We start from the raw sequence: 17,584 nt of genomic DNA, 5'->3' as shown, positions 1-17,584 counted from the left end.
CCCTGACAATTACACCATACGACTTTCTGACGTGTCGTGCGAATGAACGCCATCTACCGCGTTTTTTCTCATTTGCCTATATCAAATTCAGGCTTTTTATTGTAGTCACTTCTTACAACGAAAGTTTTTAAATTGTCCAATGTCAAATGGTAATATAGATATGCTAGCTGAAACAATTCTTTTACTTTTTCAGTCTTCCATTTCCTTGTAAATTAAAATGATCAAATTCAAATAAAACTTGCAATTGGTGCAAACTATTTCTAGAGCATAACGCCTACCGAAACGTAACTTTAAATAATAGGCTTTGAGTGGCACGTCTTCGAGACGTGTTATTGTCAGGGTTAAAGAAATGAGATTTCACAGCCAGTTCGGAAATCATTAGAGAAGCTTCATGATTTGTTCACTTTGTCCTAATTCTTAAGATGGGTTATGTTTTACTAGCAAGTACAGCTGCCATCTGCAGAGTTCATTTAATTCCATCCTGAACTGATATTGGGAGATGTCAGTAGTTGAAAGTTTATAATCTGTGGATAAGTACAGGTGTGCAGGTTTTCACCACTTGATTCTTTTTTAAAAATAACTGTTCTGAGGTATTCTGTATTGCTATCTGGGTTTGCCAATTAACACGTTGAGTGCCGAGCCGATTGTAGCACACTATTCCACTGGTGCCAGGCATGTTTTTGAATTGCATTCCGCTGGTGCCAAAGCAATTGTGCGCGTTGTAGTCTGTTTATATAATCTTGGGATGCATTTATATGATGTACTAAGTAAATTTTATCTCACCATACCATGGTCATGTGTGACGCCATATGGTGTCACATCAATTTTTAGGAAAGATAAAATATAGCGTGACGCCATATGGTGTCACAGAATTATTTGTCATGGAATGTGCAATACGAATTTCAAATACGGGATATTTATTTGCTAATTCAAATTAGCGCAATATTTATGAAAACCTAGTAAAATGCAAAACAAGTACTCATATTACATTACATATTGTTGTGAACAGTTTTCTGATAACTCTAAACAATGAAAATATGCGTCTCGGCACGCCCGAGTTCTTGTTACTCGTAATTCTTCAAACCTTATTGGCATCGTTGTTCAAACATCGTCCTTTGTACACGTTTCATGTGCTATTTTCATATTTACGTTTTGCACATCTGATCGGGAAGTTAAGGGGAACGCGCTAACTACACGCTACCTGGCTGCTAGCGCAGCTCGATGCAGTCCGGTTGGTTCACGTCTGCTGCTTCGCTCCTCCCTACCTCTCCGCCACACCCCGATACTCCCGCGGCACTTCTAATTTTATGACTATTTATTTGTTCAATTTTGGCATTTAAACTTGCGCTGGGTACATACAGTTTTCACCTTAGCATTCTACTGCCTCCCACGAATATTCCTACCAAATTTCAACCGAATCCGAGTGTAACACATGTATGTGTTCCCTCGTAAGGTTATTACCAATATCTTCCATTTCTTATATTTTTGCACAACTATATAAACTGAGTGATAATACGTACGTAAACGAGGAATACACAATGCCTGGCGCGCTTTCACCTGTGACAATGACCACTGGCCAGTCAGTGGCTTCGGAAGAATACTGTGGCGCCACATGGTGGCATAGAGTAAAAATACATAGCTGGAATAGATCCTGAAGTTCGCCCTTCACGTAGTACCAATTTTACGCGCATAGATGTCACAGCTGATTATCTACGGTGCATCACCTGAAACTCAACTGTGCCGCCATATGGCGTCACGCCAACTCTGATTTCAAGAACGGTGTGCCGCCATATGGCGTCACGCCATCTCGGATTTGAAGACCACCGTGACGCCATATGGCGGCACGTGGCACCCAACGTGTTAAAGAAATGATTCTGTTTAGTGCTCCTTATATAAGATTGGACCTTCATTCCTCTCCAGCAAACCTAATATGGACACAGAACTTCATTGAATTATGAAGGCCTTCTGTCCGAAGAAGCCAACAGCTCTTGCTAGGGAAACTTTAGTTACCCTATCTTTTTAAAAGATATGCCCTAATAACACAAACAACCCCCCAAAAAAAACACTTTGGAGATTGATAGGTGTGTTTAGTTACAAAGGAAGAATGACATGAGGTTTATCATGCACAGAAGGTGCTTCATGTGAATTGTGTTTGAGTGCAGCTGTTGGATAGCAAGTAGGGTCTGTCCAGGACCCTGTTTCATGACACGTCTTTCACTAATATTAGTATAGAAACCAATAATATTAACTAATAATATAGAGTTATTAGCTAATAAAATTAGTTTGAGTGAATATTACAGTATTAGTAGATATTATTATTTACATATTTTACGCCCCACATTGGAGCACTTAAATCAATACATTTGAGTTAATTTCTTATTTTTCTTCTCCCAGAACTTTCTCATCCTCTCCGACCTGGAAGCCCTTTGTGTGTCCGATGTAGTGTGTTGTTTCCGTTCAACTGTTTTTAGTTTGAGACTTATGCTTTTGTTCTTCAAAATCCTCTTTTCTTGTCTGTCTTTGATTTGTTGCCAAGTTATACCCAATTCTTCCAAATCATCCTGAACTTCATTGAACTAATTATTATTGATTTTATTTTTCAAAAAAAAAAATCAAATAGTTGTTTCAATATCCTGGTGTTTGGTAATCTTCATATGTGACAGAAAAAGGAAATTCTTCTTTTACGCATTGTAGATATTATTAATTCACATTCACGATAGACAATGTTGTTCGGCAACAATCTCCACTGTCCATCAACTTGGTGTTTTTTATTAAAAATTGTTCTAAGAATTCTTCTATCAGTTTTCTGTAATTTGTCTGCTGTAGATTTTACATTTAATTTGAATAAAGTTTCACTAGCGTACGTTGCCTCTGGTTTAACTATGAAATTATAGTGTTTCAGCTTAGCGTTTATCGAAAGAGATTTTTTTTATAGGTTGGCCATATAAGTCTTTGTGCTTGTTTAAATTTAGTTGTTCTGTGTTCTATTGCTTCTTTTTCATTTGTGTTCCATGTTATTATTTCCCCAAGATATTTGAATTTCCGAACAATTTTAATCTCTTTATTACTGTTCAGTTGAATAACTGGTAAATCAACTTTAAAAGTTGGCATCATTTCTGTTTTTTCAAATGAAATTTGTAATCCCATTTTTTTTGCTATAATTTCTAGTTGTAGATATTAATAATGTTAGTAAATTGTTTCATAGACAATTTATTTATTTATTTATTTATTTATTTATTCACGAAGCACAAGATACAGCTACACTGAGCAAATTTCACTTGCACTGTCAACAGACTATTTAACAAACGTAAACTTTCATAATAAAATATAACAAACATAACAAAATATAACAAGATCAGGTACACATCCTACTAATAACTGTCCAAATTGAAAACCATGAGAATGTCCATGTTCATAGCCAAGTTGTCGTGGGTCAAGATGGCGGTATAATCCCTTCACATCAACTTATCTTTAAGATACTATTTACACACCTCTCGAATAAATACACTTTTATTTGATGCTATATCAAGCTCTTGTCTCCTATTAATATTGTTAAAGAGTGTTGGGAGGCGGGTTAGGAAAGATCGTTGAAGTATTGAGTGCTGAGTGTGGGGAATGTGGAGAAGGTCTTTGGTTCTGGTGGAGCGGGAAGGAACGCGGAGAGAGAAGAGAGAAACAAGATGTTCCGAGCGGTAATGTCCATTTAAGATCTTGTGGAGGAAACTCAGGTCAGCTACCTGTCGCCTGATGTGCAGCGGTGACACATTAATTGCCATTAATATCTGCTGCGTAGACAGATTTCTGAGCTTGGGGTTTCTGTTCCTTACAATTGCAGCAAAGAAGGACACTGCTCTGTCTAACTGCTTGGTATTGGAGGGGGCGGCTGTTGTCCAAATCGGAGAGCAGTAGTTTAAGAGAGGTTGAACGATCGTGAGGAAGAAGTGGCGAAGAGCAACGGGGTCAGAAATTTCTGTGAAGCGATAGAGAATGCCTAGTAATTTCATAGCCTTGGTTGTATATGTTTCTATATGGGTCTTAAATTGTAATATTGTATCGAATATTACACCTAGGTCACGCTGTTGCGTAACCACGGTGATGGGCTTGTCGAGTAGGTAATATGATGTCGGTAGAGGAGATTTACGCAGTGTTATGGTCATGTGGCTGCATTTTTGTGGATTGGGGATAAGTTTCCAAGTACGGCACCAGTTCGAGAGGGCATTAAGCGATGACTGTAGCAGAGCTGCATCTGCTGGATTCCTGATCTCCCTAAATATCTTGCAGTCATCAGCAAAGAGTAGGGTATTCGCTGTTTCGTCGAGTTCCGACGGCAGATCGTCCATAAACAAAGAAAACAGCAAGGGGCCAAGAGTACTGCCTTGTGGGACACCGGAGGTGACTGGTAACCATGAGGATGAAGTGCCTGATATTACCACTCTCTGCCAACGGTTATGTAGGAAGCCAGCAAGAAGGGTCAGTAGACTGCCATGTATATTAAATCGTTCCATGAATGTATTTTGACTCATAATTCATATTATTAGTGAAACCAAAGTGAGTGGTATTTTAATATTTTGGCATAAAATCGTGAAGAAGATCACTGAAATGATCGACTCTGATTCAAATAGTGATAAGGAACGAGTGTAGGTGCACCGTTCAGTAAATGTTAAGTCAAAAACAGCCTGTACTGGCATGTAACAAACATATGAATACAGTGGGAGATTTAGGTTAGATTACAGAACTTTTGAGTATTTCCTTGATAAGATGGGTAATAGAACGTTCCACTGCAAGGAATGAAGCATAACCTTAAAATAGCAGCTCCGCATTGCACTCCACCCATTGGTAGTGATACACAGTATCATTGTGTTTCTCTAGTGCAGTTCTACTTGGACACTTCAGGTATCCTTTAAAATCTTGGCTTATATCACCATTAAACCAAGATGATGTTGGTGAGGATTATTATTTTAAGAGGAAGTAGGCTACAACTAGGCAACCATCATCTATAATAACACTAATCAGTTAGAAAAGTTGAAAGGATCCAACATTTAGAAAAATGAGGGTATCGGCCAGAGAAAGAGAAGGGCCACGGAGGGCGTGAAAATGAAAGACTCTCTCGGCCTTGCAACCTAATACTCTCAGGGTTGGAAAAGAACAAGAGTTGAACAAGGGAGGTCGGAAGTGTAGATGAAAATGAGCCTGGCACAAGTAAGTTGAAGCAATGGCAGGACACATCTCAGTGCCCCGTGTTTGCCAACATACACTTCCAAGTTGAGAGCCCTGGGGCCCCTTTTAGTTGCACCGGGTGAGTTGGCCATGTGGTTAGTGGCATGCGGCTGTTAGCTTGCATCCGGGAGATAGTGGATTCGAATCCCACTGTTGGCAGCCCTGAAGATGGTTTTCCATGGTTTCCCATTTTCACACCAGGCTGTACCTTAATTAAGGCCATGGCCGCTTCCTTCCGACTCCTAGGCCTTTCCTATCCTATCGTCGCCATAAGACCTATCTGTGTCAGTGCGACGTAAAGCCACTAGCAAAAAAAACTTTTAGTCGCCTCTTACGACAGGCAGGGGATACCGTGGCTGTTATTCTACTGCCTCCACCAACAGGGGGTAGTAAACAAAGATTTTGCTAGTCCATCTCAACTGAAATTTTTAAGAGCACATGAAATAGAAAAGTAAAAGGAACAAGGAGGGTTATAGTGTGCAAAAGGCTGTGAATAGTTGACACGTTAACTCTATCACTTTCCGCAAAGACACTTTCTTCTCTCACATTATTTTCACTTCTTTTATCGATTTTCATATGTATCAAAGTCACAACAATGAAAATATCAAGTGAGCCTCTCGAACATGTGGATTAAGTCTGTTGTAGTCAAGCATTAGCCTACTGCTAGGAACAAACCCAAACCAAGAACATATGCAACAGACCGATTCTAACCTCCATTTGTATCAGCTGACTAATGAACTAATATAATTATTGAAGATATTTTATTAGTTATGTGTAAATCCTTATGAAACAGAATTTGGTTAACTAATAATTATTTTTATGAGTTCTAATATTATTAGGTAAAATTATTAGCTTTATGAAACAGGGCCCAGAATTAGCAATTGTCCGTTTTATTTCATCTCTTGAAATTAAATGTGAAACTGCTTTAGATTACTTAACTAGGGATCCAAATCCTATGAATGAATAAATGTTAACCTGCCAGTGGTCGCTAGGATGAACGTAACGCGAGTGGTTGCGCGTTAAGCAAAATGCTCACAGTATGATATGTTTACATAATAAATACCAACCGATTTCCAACGTAAATATATTAACACATTACGTGAACATAAGAATAAATTTCAAATGATTATAAAGAATACTAAAAATTAAAATTACAAATAGTAATATTTTACAAATTGTTATAACTGTATCTGGAAAAACAATTCCCAACTTTCTAAAATGGTGTGTGCATCTTTTGCAATGCCCTTTACACAAGAAGGGTGAGTCACTATATTTTCAGCACAACTACATGAGCGTGGATTTCTTCTTGGTGAGTGTCTGACCCACTTTGTCACCTTTCCCTATATGAACATTGTCACTAAAGATGAAATTCCCATTTACCACCAACATACAGGTATGTTTTTCGCCAGCTATAGATTGCTCTCCAGGTACGGTTCCATCAGCACGTTCTTCTGTCTCGGACTGTTCAGTATCCATTTTATGTTCACTTTCACAGTCCAAGTCGCTGTTCTCGCCCCCGAGTTGATCACTAGGAATTTCATCAAACCAAGCTAAAATGTCACGACATGAAGCCAGCGTCACGCACTAATAACGCAACACATTAACACATTAAGTTGCAAAGAACTGTTTCAACTATGAAACATTATTCAACAATAGCAAAACTATCATACACACACAGAAATTAGTGCCAACGTGACTGGTCGCGCAGGAAGCAAAATGCTCACCGTTGAAGGTCGCTGATAATTCCTCCCTGTCCTGTCTCAAGGTTACAGACGTGCATTTCAATGCATCCTTCCTTCTCTCAAAACTGCAGTGTGAAGTACATAAAGGCTCAAATTGGAAACTACATGCTGTATAAAAGAGCAGTTGATTTTCAATGACCGTGAGCATTTTGCTCATATAGCGACCACTGGCAGGTTAAACAAAACCATTTGACAGTACTCTGTTGGTAATTACAGTATACTGATTCAGACATAGAAAATATAAAAGATTAGAGGATTTAGAATATAGTAAAGAAAGTATAGGACAGTAAGGATTTGTGGCGAAATAAGTATAGTTCCCAGCTCATTTTCTACCCTAATTGGTTTATCATTGTTAGTACACTTCAACCTCATTATTTGAAACCGTTGAGTCTAAATGATGTCTGATTCAAAGTACTAAGTCCCCAGGATGCATGATACTGTACATTTTTATATGTAATTTGAATTGCTTAATTTGCAATATGTAAATCATAATTCAAAGTATTGCACCATTCCCGTAAGTGAAAATGGGTGTTTTTTTATTCAGAATTGTCAATAAACTGCTATTTTCTCACATAATAATAGTCACAATAATGAATCCTCTCACCTATTTTTGTTTGGTTGTCAGCTCCGCAAAATGTTTCCTTCATTTTTAGTCATTACCATACTGTACTTGCTTCAGTTCTTATCATGTTTTTTACTAAGTACAGACTGTTTCTAAAGTGCGAGTAAGAGTAACCTGCCAGTGAAGTTTGCATATGTTTGTTCTGTAGGCATGTTACAGAAGTTAGGGAATACTCGCTGATTTATTGTTCTGTTCCAACTTTAAAAGAAGATATACTTTAAGTGTTTGATATTTTATAAGATTTAAGTTCTGTGTCGACTCTTTTTAAATTGCCAAACAGCAGTATTCTTCCAACTGAATGAGTGTTGAAGCTAGGCTTAGAATTCCAGTGTTCCAGATATTTAATGAGTGGCATAACATAACTTGACAAGCAGTGTGTGGACAAGTGGAATCTGTTAATATAGCAGCTGCTGAGCTTTGGTGACCTCTGGTACCCAATTACCTGCATTTTTTTAGAAATTTTGTTTTTTCACCATCGTAATAAATTTGAGGTAAATAACGTAGAAACAAGTAATTTCAATAGACTGCCGTATGAGCATGGGTAGAATCAAAGAGTGACAGTGTGAACTAAATCTGCCAGGACTACCGGCTTTAAAAAAAAGGTCACTGAGAGGCTGTGTCAGTTTCTTCCTGTACATACTTCCTGTGAATTTTTGAATTTGGTCCATTGGTGTAATTATTGTATCATTAGCATCACTAACTCTGACAGCAGAGTCCAGCATAGATACAGCAACAAGCTCTCTCTGCTCTGATGTCAGTTCAGAGTTGTCTAGTTTGACATATGCTTGTAAATCTACTACAGTCATAGGCATCAACGGCAATACTACAGTGAAACTCGGTTAAGAAGTTCCCGCCTAAGAAGTGTGATATTCTTGGTCCCTTGATCAGTTGCATTAAGATGTATGTATAGTTTTCCCGTTTAAAGTGTTCTGTTGTAAATATATTTCCCGGTTAAACAGTTCAGATTTTAGAGCCCCTTGAGATAGAAAACGTCCGCTCAAAACAGCCCGTGGTTAGAATCCTCCAGTCTCCGCGCAAGTTGCACCCTGTGTTAGACTGTTCGTGCGCTCGCGGTGTGTGTCTGGTGTCACGGAACGTGCGTGCCTGCCAAGGCCATATGACGTCACGCTATGACAACACGGGCAGAAGATGCTCACTCTCACCAACTCTCACCTTGTGGAATCGAATCAAACCCATCAGTCGCAATTTCCACTCCACCGTTCCATCTAGCGGAATAGAATCGAACGGGATTCTACGTGGGAAACATAAAGCACGCAATGGATGGTTTGATAAAACTTTAATACAGTAATTTGCAGGCCGCGACAGGGTGAAGTCATTAATCGAGGTGGCCTAAACATCAATTAAAAACCGTAAAGTGTATTTGTCCACAACATTACTGTTAATCTACCACAAAATTTAATATTCTAACCTGTTTGATTTTTCATTCCCTTGCTTATTTCCTTCCAGGCATTCTCTCTTACGTTGTTGTTGTTGTTGTTGCTGCAATAATACTTATGGGTCTTGCCGTAGAGGAAATTTCGTTTTTGAACTAAACTGATAAGATTTTCCGTGTCCATTATTAGTGAGGTGAATAAAAACAACTTCCTGACTATATGCAGGAAACAGCCGACTTGCCACAGCCAGCTGATACACATGCCGCCACAGCTGGCCGAAAGATCCCGATCGTTTACGAAGTTGAACGAATGTTGATAGCCAACTGGGTGTTTGTGGGAGGCACACAGACGCATTGCAATACCACGTGTTGGCATAAAATTGAAAGTTATTTTTAATTTTACCTTTATACGAGTTAAACGTTGTATTATCGTGTCACTCATAATTATTACATCGCATTATTAGAACGTAGCACAAGGATGAGGAGACATGAAATAAAATTCTGGCGGGGAAAGAAACTGTTTACGTTTAGATGTGCTAGCGTTGCTACTGCGCCTTTATCACTCCCACGTAATACCCCAGATACTTTTCCATGCACTCATTTCTGCAAGTTCGAACCTGTGTTTCTTTTCTTCATTACCTATAGCATGAAGAGGACTGAAGCGGGAAAATAAACTCAATACTGGCTTGGCCATGCGGTACTTGTGAAACAGCCAGAAACTACGCCCGTTGCCGTGACAACCAGTAGGAATGCAGGGGCGATTTAGGCCTAGGTTCTAAGATCTCTAAGAATTAGTTGCTAGATTTCTCATTTGCTGCCGTTATCCTTGAAGCAGGTGTCAGGGGTGTGAGGAAGTTAGAAAGCACATGCTAACAAACTGTAGTACACTTCTTGTCTTTGCGTCTTGTAAGCCTAAGCTACAGTTTGCCAAGCATAGTGTAGCATCGTAATTAGTACGAATAGGAGTCGGTGGAGTTAGTTGTACTTGTAATATCAACGTACAAACTTTTTAAGTGAAAATGAGCGGAACTCAGAGGAAAGAGATCAAGCGAAAGGCACTAACAATAAAAGACAAAGTGGAGATAAGGAAAGTGGAGTCATCTACACTTTCCCGTGTTGCTTTGGCAAAGGAGCTGGGGATGCCGCCGCCTACTTTGAACGATATTATAGCGAAGAAAGAAGAGATCTCTGCTTCTGCAGGCAATACTTCAGCAAATTGTAAGGAAGTTAAATCTGAAAAGTACGGTGAAATAGAACAAGCTCTGCTAACGTGGTTTAAACAGCAGCGAAGTTTAAACATGCCTTTCAGTGGGACTATTGTGCAGAAGAAAGCCGCACGCAAATTAAGGGTACCTTTTACCGCGTCGAACTGGTAGCTGGACCGCTTTAAAAATCGACCCGGCATCGTTTACAAAACAATTGAAGCAGAGACTGTAAGTGCGGAGGAAAGAAAAGCGTGGAAGGAAATGGTTCTGCCTGCTAAAATAAGCAAACCTTGCAACGTTTTTATGTAACTTAATTTGTTCCCTTCTCGTATCAAATATATTTATAATACGGTATGTTCAATTATTTTACTTGATCTCTAAAAATATTGTCATGATAATCGAATTTTTATATTGTGGCTTTCTGTTAGCAGCTCTTATATATCAGCCTATTTCAGTATTGTTCACAAACAAGGAAATCTGTTGGCTGTGTGTTTCACATGTATTTCAAAGTACAGAATAAGTTTTTGGGCATTTCCCCTTTTAAGAAATTTCCTGCTTAAGAAGTTTTTTTTTTTTTTTTTTTTTTTTTTTTTTTTTGCAGTCCCTTGAAAAACTTCTTAACAGAGTTTCACTGTACAATCATATTTGTGTCTTTCAGTTGCTCCCACTCTTCTTTATCAACATTACACTCATATCTTATGCATTTATGGGGCTAAGGCCATACAATTATTATTATTATTATTATTATTATTATTATTATTATTATTATTATTGTTATTATCACTTAGATGACACAGGAACCCTCCACTAAAGGCCAGTCTCCACTGATTAACATTTAATGCCAACATGTTAAATTTAACATGTTACAATTGACATGTATATTGGTGATTGTGTCTTCCAATTGACTTGGCATGTTAACTGAGAATGTTGAGGTTAACACTTTTAACATGTTGGCGTGTTTTCCACTCCAGGTGTAAAACATGTCAAGTCAATTAGTTGTTCGTGAGATGTCGGCGCAGCTTCAGCAACTTCCGTGCTGTTTCCATGCCAACAGATAGCCTAAACGGCGCAAATGACGTGCTTCTCATGAAGAAGAATTATAGTTGCAACACTCATTCTCTTTGTTATAAGCTACAAATACAGTACACGCACATGTGTCGTTCTCTGTGCACTATACTAAAATTTATAGTCAGAAATGGAGTGGAGCTAGGAGATTACTGGACTTAATTAATGACATAATTGAAAGTGCTTTGAAAAAGAATTACTGTCCCTCTGCTCCCAATACTGTCGAGAATTGCAAAAGGTTTAGAAAAGTCGGGGGCGGGAGCGGGCGAAGCTTTTACTTCAAGGTGGTTTGCTTTTGAAGCAATGAACAGGATGAGGGGAGGAAATGTGCCTAATAAAACTGCATTTCTAAATCATAACAAGAAGCAACAGTGGCAATAACAAAGGCCAAATCCTTTTCACCTGAGTCCATTGTCCTTGTTTGAAAACACTGGACACCACCTAAATGTATTACCACAAATTCATATGATGGTGTCACCAGTTAACATTTAACACTTTTAATATATAACATGTTCTTGTTAAATGTTAATCAGTGGAGACCGGCCTTAAGGCCAGCAACTATCACTTTGATAACATGAAGCAGTCTTTGATAAGGCCAAAATTGTCTTCCACATTCACAGACAAAATGTTTAGGAGCAGTTCCCATTTCTGCATCTGTAAGATTTTGCTTCTGTTATCACTGACCATAGAAACCTAACATTTCTTATGACACAGGGCGATAATTGTATGTGTAATTAAATACATTGAATATGCTATATTTTAAATTGCCATATTGATATTTGTCTTGTATTTGCAGAACCTGAACTTTCTTCCCTCTCCAATGCAATTCCTCTTCAAGATGTAGAATGGGATGTACCTAGTCAGATAAAAGTTAAAGGTTATGTTATAGTTTTCTCAATTTATGTTGATAGATATTTTCGAACATTCATAAAAGTATTAATTGATCTAATAAGTCAGCATTGCGGTGTTCTATAATATTTCGGTGTACATGTGAAAGTATGTTTCTGCATGTTACTATTCAGTAACAAAGGTACAAGGTATCAAGTGATCAGTGCGGGCACGTCTTCTGGGCTGTTATTCTTGGCTTTCTAGCGCGAGGCCACTACCTTGCCATCAGTTAACTCAATTGTTCTCATGCGAATAGAGTGGATCTCAAACCAGCCGTCAGATCCAGTTAAAAATCCCTAATGTGGCCAGGAATTGAACCTGGTCCTCCGGGTAAGAGGCTCGCTACACCTACACCATGGGGCCAGCAGAGCAGATGTCAGCTTGATAATTTTCAGAGAAATCATGTGATAGTGTGCATGTTGTTTCTAAGATCCCTTGTGCCACTTTATTTGGTTTCATCCCCATTATCCTGCTGTTGCTGCAATTACTTGTGTTTATCCTACTCTACTGTGTAGTTGTGGGCTGATTAAGAACAACTATAAAATAATAATCTGTAGCATCTGCTATCATGTGCAGGCATTTTGATTTAATGCTATTTAGGCTACTTGTGTGTCAGTTTGAATGAGTTTTTTCTGCCAGGAGGCAAAGAAACCAGTTGACAGAATGCTGAGTTGTAATTAATTTTGGGGTGGGGGGTGAATACCAAATCTGACACCAGCTGTCTTCATGTTGACATCATATGACAGTTTCAAATGGACGTTATCCTCCTCCTTCCCAATACCCTTATCCAGGAAGTTCCTGTGTTAGGCAGTGGTTCATTGACCTCCATCCACTTCTCAAATTATTCCGTCTTTCACATGTCTAGCAAAGAAACCTGTTTCACCTTCCTTGATGTCATGTCTTTCTCAATGCAGTCTTTAGCACTGTACAGTAGCTCAAGAAGTCGCGGTGAATTCGACTTGACAGCAAATTTCATAATGTCCCTGACACACTCAATAGCTTGTTCATGAGTGCATATTTTTTCCTGACTTTTTCTTTCCTTCTCCTCCTCCTCTTCCTAGTTTTCATCCTTCGGATCCTGGTTTTCATCCCTCGGATTATCATCTTCATTCTCTGTACTGCGGATCTTCAGAAGCTGCACAGCAGACCGGAAACTGTAGTGAGTAGCAAGCTGGTCGTCCCTGCAAATGTATTCATCTACATTACACGCGAAATTCTGTTCTTGGCTCAGCGTAGATATCAGTGCAGCATTTTCTATCACTTCCTCAGGTGTGCTGACATTTTCTGCAAATCCTGCTTTTGCAAAACACTTTACGACTGTTTGAGGTTTGATCTGCTTCATAGCCAAACTGATCCAGTTGACAGCATCCAGTACGTCCGTGCAAGGGAGTAGATGTTGTCAGCTGTATCAACTTTCTTGATCAGCGACTGCATCAATAAATGCCTGTAGTGAGATTTAAAGGTGTAAATCACTCCTTGGTCCATAGGTTGAACAACACTCGTTGTGTTAGGTGGAAACCAGGCTAGCTTGACATTGGAAAGCAACACGTGGGTGACAAGTGGCATTGTCAAGAAAAAGAATAACTTTGCGATTTTCCTTCTTCATCCTACAGTTAAATTCGTTTAGCCATCTTCCATTAGAGCACGGGTCATCCAGGCTTCCCATGGCTCCTCCAAGTTAGCGGAAGCTTACGCAAGTCCAAGTTTTAAAAACAATTTGGTTTTGCTTATTTCCCGATTACCAGGGACTTTTCTATTTCCCCCTCCATGTTACCGCACAACAGTACTGTAAGTTTTTCTTTCGACATTTTACCCCCACCACACTTACCCCACGAAAAGCAAGTGACTTTGAAGGCAAGGCTCAAAAAAACCATCCTGTTTCATCAGCATTGAAAATGTCTTTAGGTTCATAGCCAGAAATTAAATTTTGCAGCTTCGATTTCCACTCAGCTTATACATTTCTGTTCATGTCTTTGGACTCACCACAGACTTCATTCCATACAATATTATCTTGTTTTGAAACTCTCCAGCCACCCAGTTGATGCTTTAAAGGTGGTGGTGTCAAGTGATTTAGCAATGGCAAGAGCCTCGTTCCGTAGCATAAGTCTACGAACCGAAAGGTGTTTCGAATGGGCACTGATGAACCATTCCCACACTAAATCATTGACTTTTTCATTGCCTGTGACCTTAGATTTCCTCTTCATTTGTCCATTCCCCTCCATTCACTGCTTAGTAAGATCATCCTTATGTTCTAAAGTCTCATAAATTAGAGTTTTTCCACATCTGAAACGGGATATAATTTCATGCACAGACAAGTTTTCCTTTTCACTCGCTTCAATAACTTTCACTTTCTCGTCCAGTGTCGGTGACACATTTCTTAGCCATTGTCTTCAAAACTGAACGCAAATTTACTTATGGAATAGAAAGTAAGGGAACTGTTTATCTTAGAATTAGGCTCAAGTTGTACATCAAGATAAAGATCTCTACAAGCCATGGCAAGAGTCAGGCAATTTGTGGAGATTTAAATCCCATTCTACCAGGAATTTGGGAAACCTGGAGCTCAATAGAGCAGCGTGATACGGTCTGTAAACACCTGACTCTTCCCCTGGCGAAATATTTGTGTTCCTGCAGTATCGGGTATGCCTAAATAAATTTCACAGCTAAAGCATAATTTCCACATTATACAGTAATTATTTTCATAATTTCTTTCCATTTCCACGTTGAACAGATAAAACATAAATAACATGCAAAACCATATCCAGTGTGCCAGGACCATAACTTTCGTACACATTGAACAAGTTTCCGCTTTATAGATGGAGAAAACAAGGAACGGCTGGAGAGGGTTTCCAAGTTTCTCGGGAAATGAGAAATAGAGGGATCAGCAGTTACAACATTTATTAGAATTTAAAAAAAAATAACAATAAATAATTCGAATGGTTTTGGACATTAGCAGTAACTAAGCTTTAAGATCAAAACAGTGTCCACATATCCATGAACCGAAAAAGGGCCACCGACTGTGCACAAGATAATAAATATGAATAAGACTGCTGTCTTATGAAATCGGAAGAAAATTCAGAGTACCTGAAATAATTACATATATTAAGTTTGAAGGCTAGTCCAAGCTAGACCGATATTAACTTAAATAATCATGACTAGATATTAAAGCTATCAAAAATTGTGAAAAAGTGGTCTCCAAGACCAATAAATTAACAAAGTTTCTAAATTTAAGCAAGATTTTACAACACCAAATTATCCACCAGGAAGTAATAATTAAAAGTAAATGGTTTCCAAATATGAGACCAGCAATTAAAGAGTCCCGCACTGCAGTGCTATTGGATATCTTGAAAGGCAAACCAGCTGCATAAAATAGTCACCTTTGAGAATTAGACATCGCTGGCCAAAACGTAGTATAAAATTCATGAGTTTGGATCACAGCTTCGTGCAACATACAAAGTCCAGGCTATGATAACTATAATTCCATAGAAAATTAAAAGCGCCGGTCATGCCAGCTTCAGTAGTGCAGAAATAGTGCTCGTCTTGACATGCCACGGATCAAATAAGCAAGCCAGGCCTGGGGTAAACGGCCTTTAGCAAGGTGAAGCGAGACACGTCAACAAGCTGCCGGCTTCAGTGCGTGCGGCAAAGTTCAGCCTGGACGAAAAGAGACCATTCAGACTGCCGTGGAGCAGCGATTACGGTGAAATCTTGTTGAGAGTGAGGGCTGCATTCCTGTAGAACTGGATTGAGGTACCCCTTAATAGTGCTGTAGAAGGTTCCAGATAGGACGCAATATAGTGCTATAAGACTAACGGAAATAATTACCAAAAAAAAAATACAAAATAGTGAGGGAAATGGAGTCCAGAAAGGATATATAAAAATTTTCCAATTAATTAATATAACAAAGGCTAAAAACAAATAACAGAAATGACCAATGAAAAAACAGAAAAGCGCGGAAGAATACACTTTCGGTACCAATTAGAAATTAAGTTACCGATGATGCAAACAGTCATGTCAAGGTGATGCAACCAATCAACAAGCAAGAAAGAATTACGTAAGGCAGGAAAGAAGGGAAAGAAAATAAGCAAGCATTCGTATAACCTGTGACGTGATTGCACGTCAAAGGGAACTTATAATAAATTAACGAAAAGTAACCAGACCGAAACAATTAAGGTAAGAACAACATATAACATAAATTCAGACAAATAAGAGAGGTACCGAAAATAGAAAAAAATACCAACAAATCGTACGTTCATGGACGCATGAGCCAATAGACGTTCCGCTTTGAGCAAGTTTTACTGTAATATGTTTAATCTCGTTGAAGTCAGGTAATTTGCATATGGATACAGATTTGTCTAAAGATATGAATCCAATAAGGGGCGTGGCAGTGGTACAATTTTTCTACAGTAAGACCTAAAATTTAGCTTCTGTATTATTCCCATAAACAAGAAGAGGGCTAATGTAACATACATCTCTTTTTCATTGACTGGATTCAATTCCCTTACCTTAGATGGAAATGGAAATAACATTCCTCTGGACTTAAGTATTGCTAAGTGTAGCGATTTGTTTCCGTTACACTCAGCAGGACGAGTTCAAGTGAAAAAAAAAAGTTTCAAAGACTTGTTGCGCAGCATTTAGAGCTAAACCTTGGGGTGAAAAGACTTTACAAAATGTTTATTTCTTACGTAATTATCCATGTCATCCCAGTAAAAATTGCACTGAGCACTAGCATGAATAGTGTCGGAAACAATCATCTCTTCTGTATCATTTGAACCTCATCACGGTCTAATTCGGCAATATCAACATCTGTCATCAGAATCATTGCTAAAATTATAACTACTATCCTCATAATTACTAAAACAGTCATTTGATATGCCTCGTATAGCATCGCTAGAAAAATTATCCTTGTTTACAGTTGCCATTGCGGGAAATGTACACGAGCGAATACTCGATGAATTTTACACATCGAAAACGAGGTTAAAAATCGATAAAATGAATCGATAGATATACGAAACGAAAAAATGAAGCTTTATCTAGATGGTTAGGAAGAGGCCTTGAGCATAGTTCGAAGGAAACATACGAGATGGAACGACAATGCACATGTGGCGCATTGCGTCTCAGACAGGTTACTCCACAGCAGCAGACAGCTGCTGCATTACGTGTGCTACACGTCACTCCACGCTGTCAGGTTAAATCCTGAGTAAATACTACCACAATTAGTACGTTCGTGGACTAGCACCTAGAATGTAGGCAGCTTCGCAACATAGCTCTACATCGTCCTTCAAAATTAGCCACCAGTGGCTGCTATGCACATTTGCCAACATTTGTGTAGCTGTTGGAAACATTGCTGAAAGAATTGGCTGGAAAATCCTGTACAGATGCTCTTGTAGTGCTGAGGATCCCTTGGCAGAATGAAAGCTATTCCCTCATAACTTTGCTTTCAAGCAGGGAAAGG

At 38.8% G+C, this 17,584-nt stretch overlaps 1 protein-coding gene across 1 annotated transcript in view; it reads left to right on the top strand.

Moving 5' to 3' along the window:
• ATPsynE (ATP synthase, subunit E) overlaps positions 1-17,584 on the top strand; it is a 43,906-nt gene that overhangs the window by 10,569 nt on the left and 15,753 nt on the right. The window lies entirely within an intron of this gene.

The sequence above is a fragment of the Anabrus simplex genome, chromosome 8 (genome assembly GCF_040414725.1).
Source record: "Anabrus simplex isolate iqAnaSimp1 chromosome 8, ASM4041472v1, whole genome shotgun sequence".
In the NCBI taxonomy this organism is placed as follows: Eukaryota; Metazoa; Arthropoda; class Insecta; order Orthoptera; family Tettigoniidae; genus Anabrus; species Anabrus simplex.
This window is presented reverse-complemented; position numbering and strand designations above follow the sequence as displayed.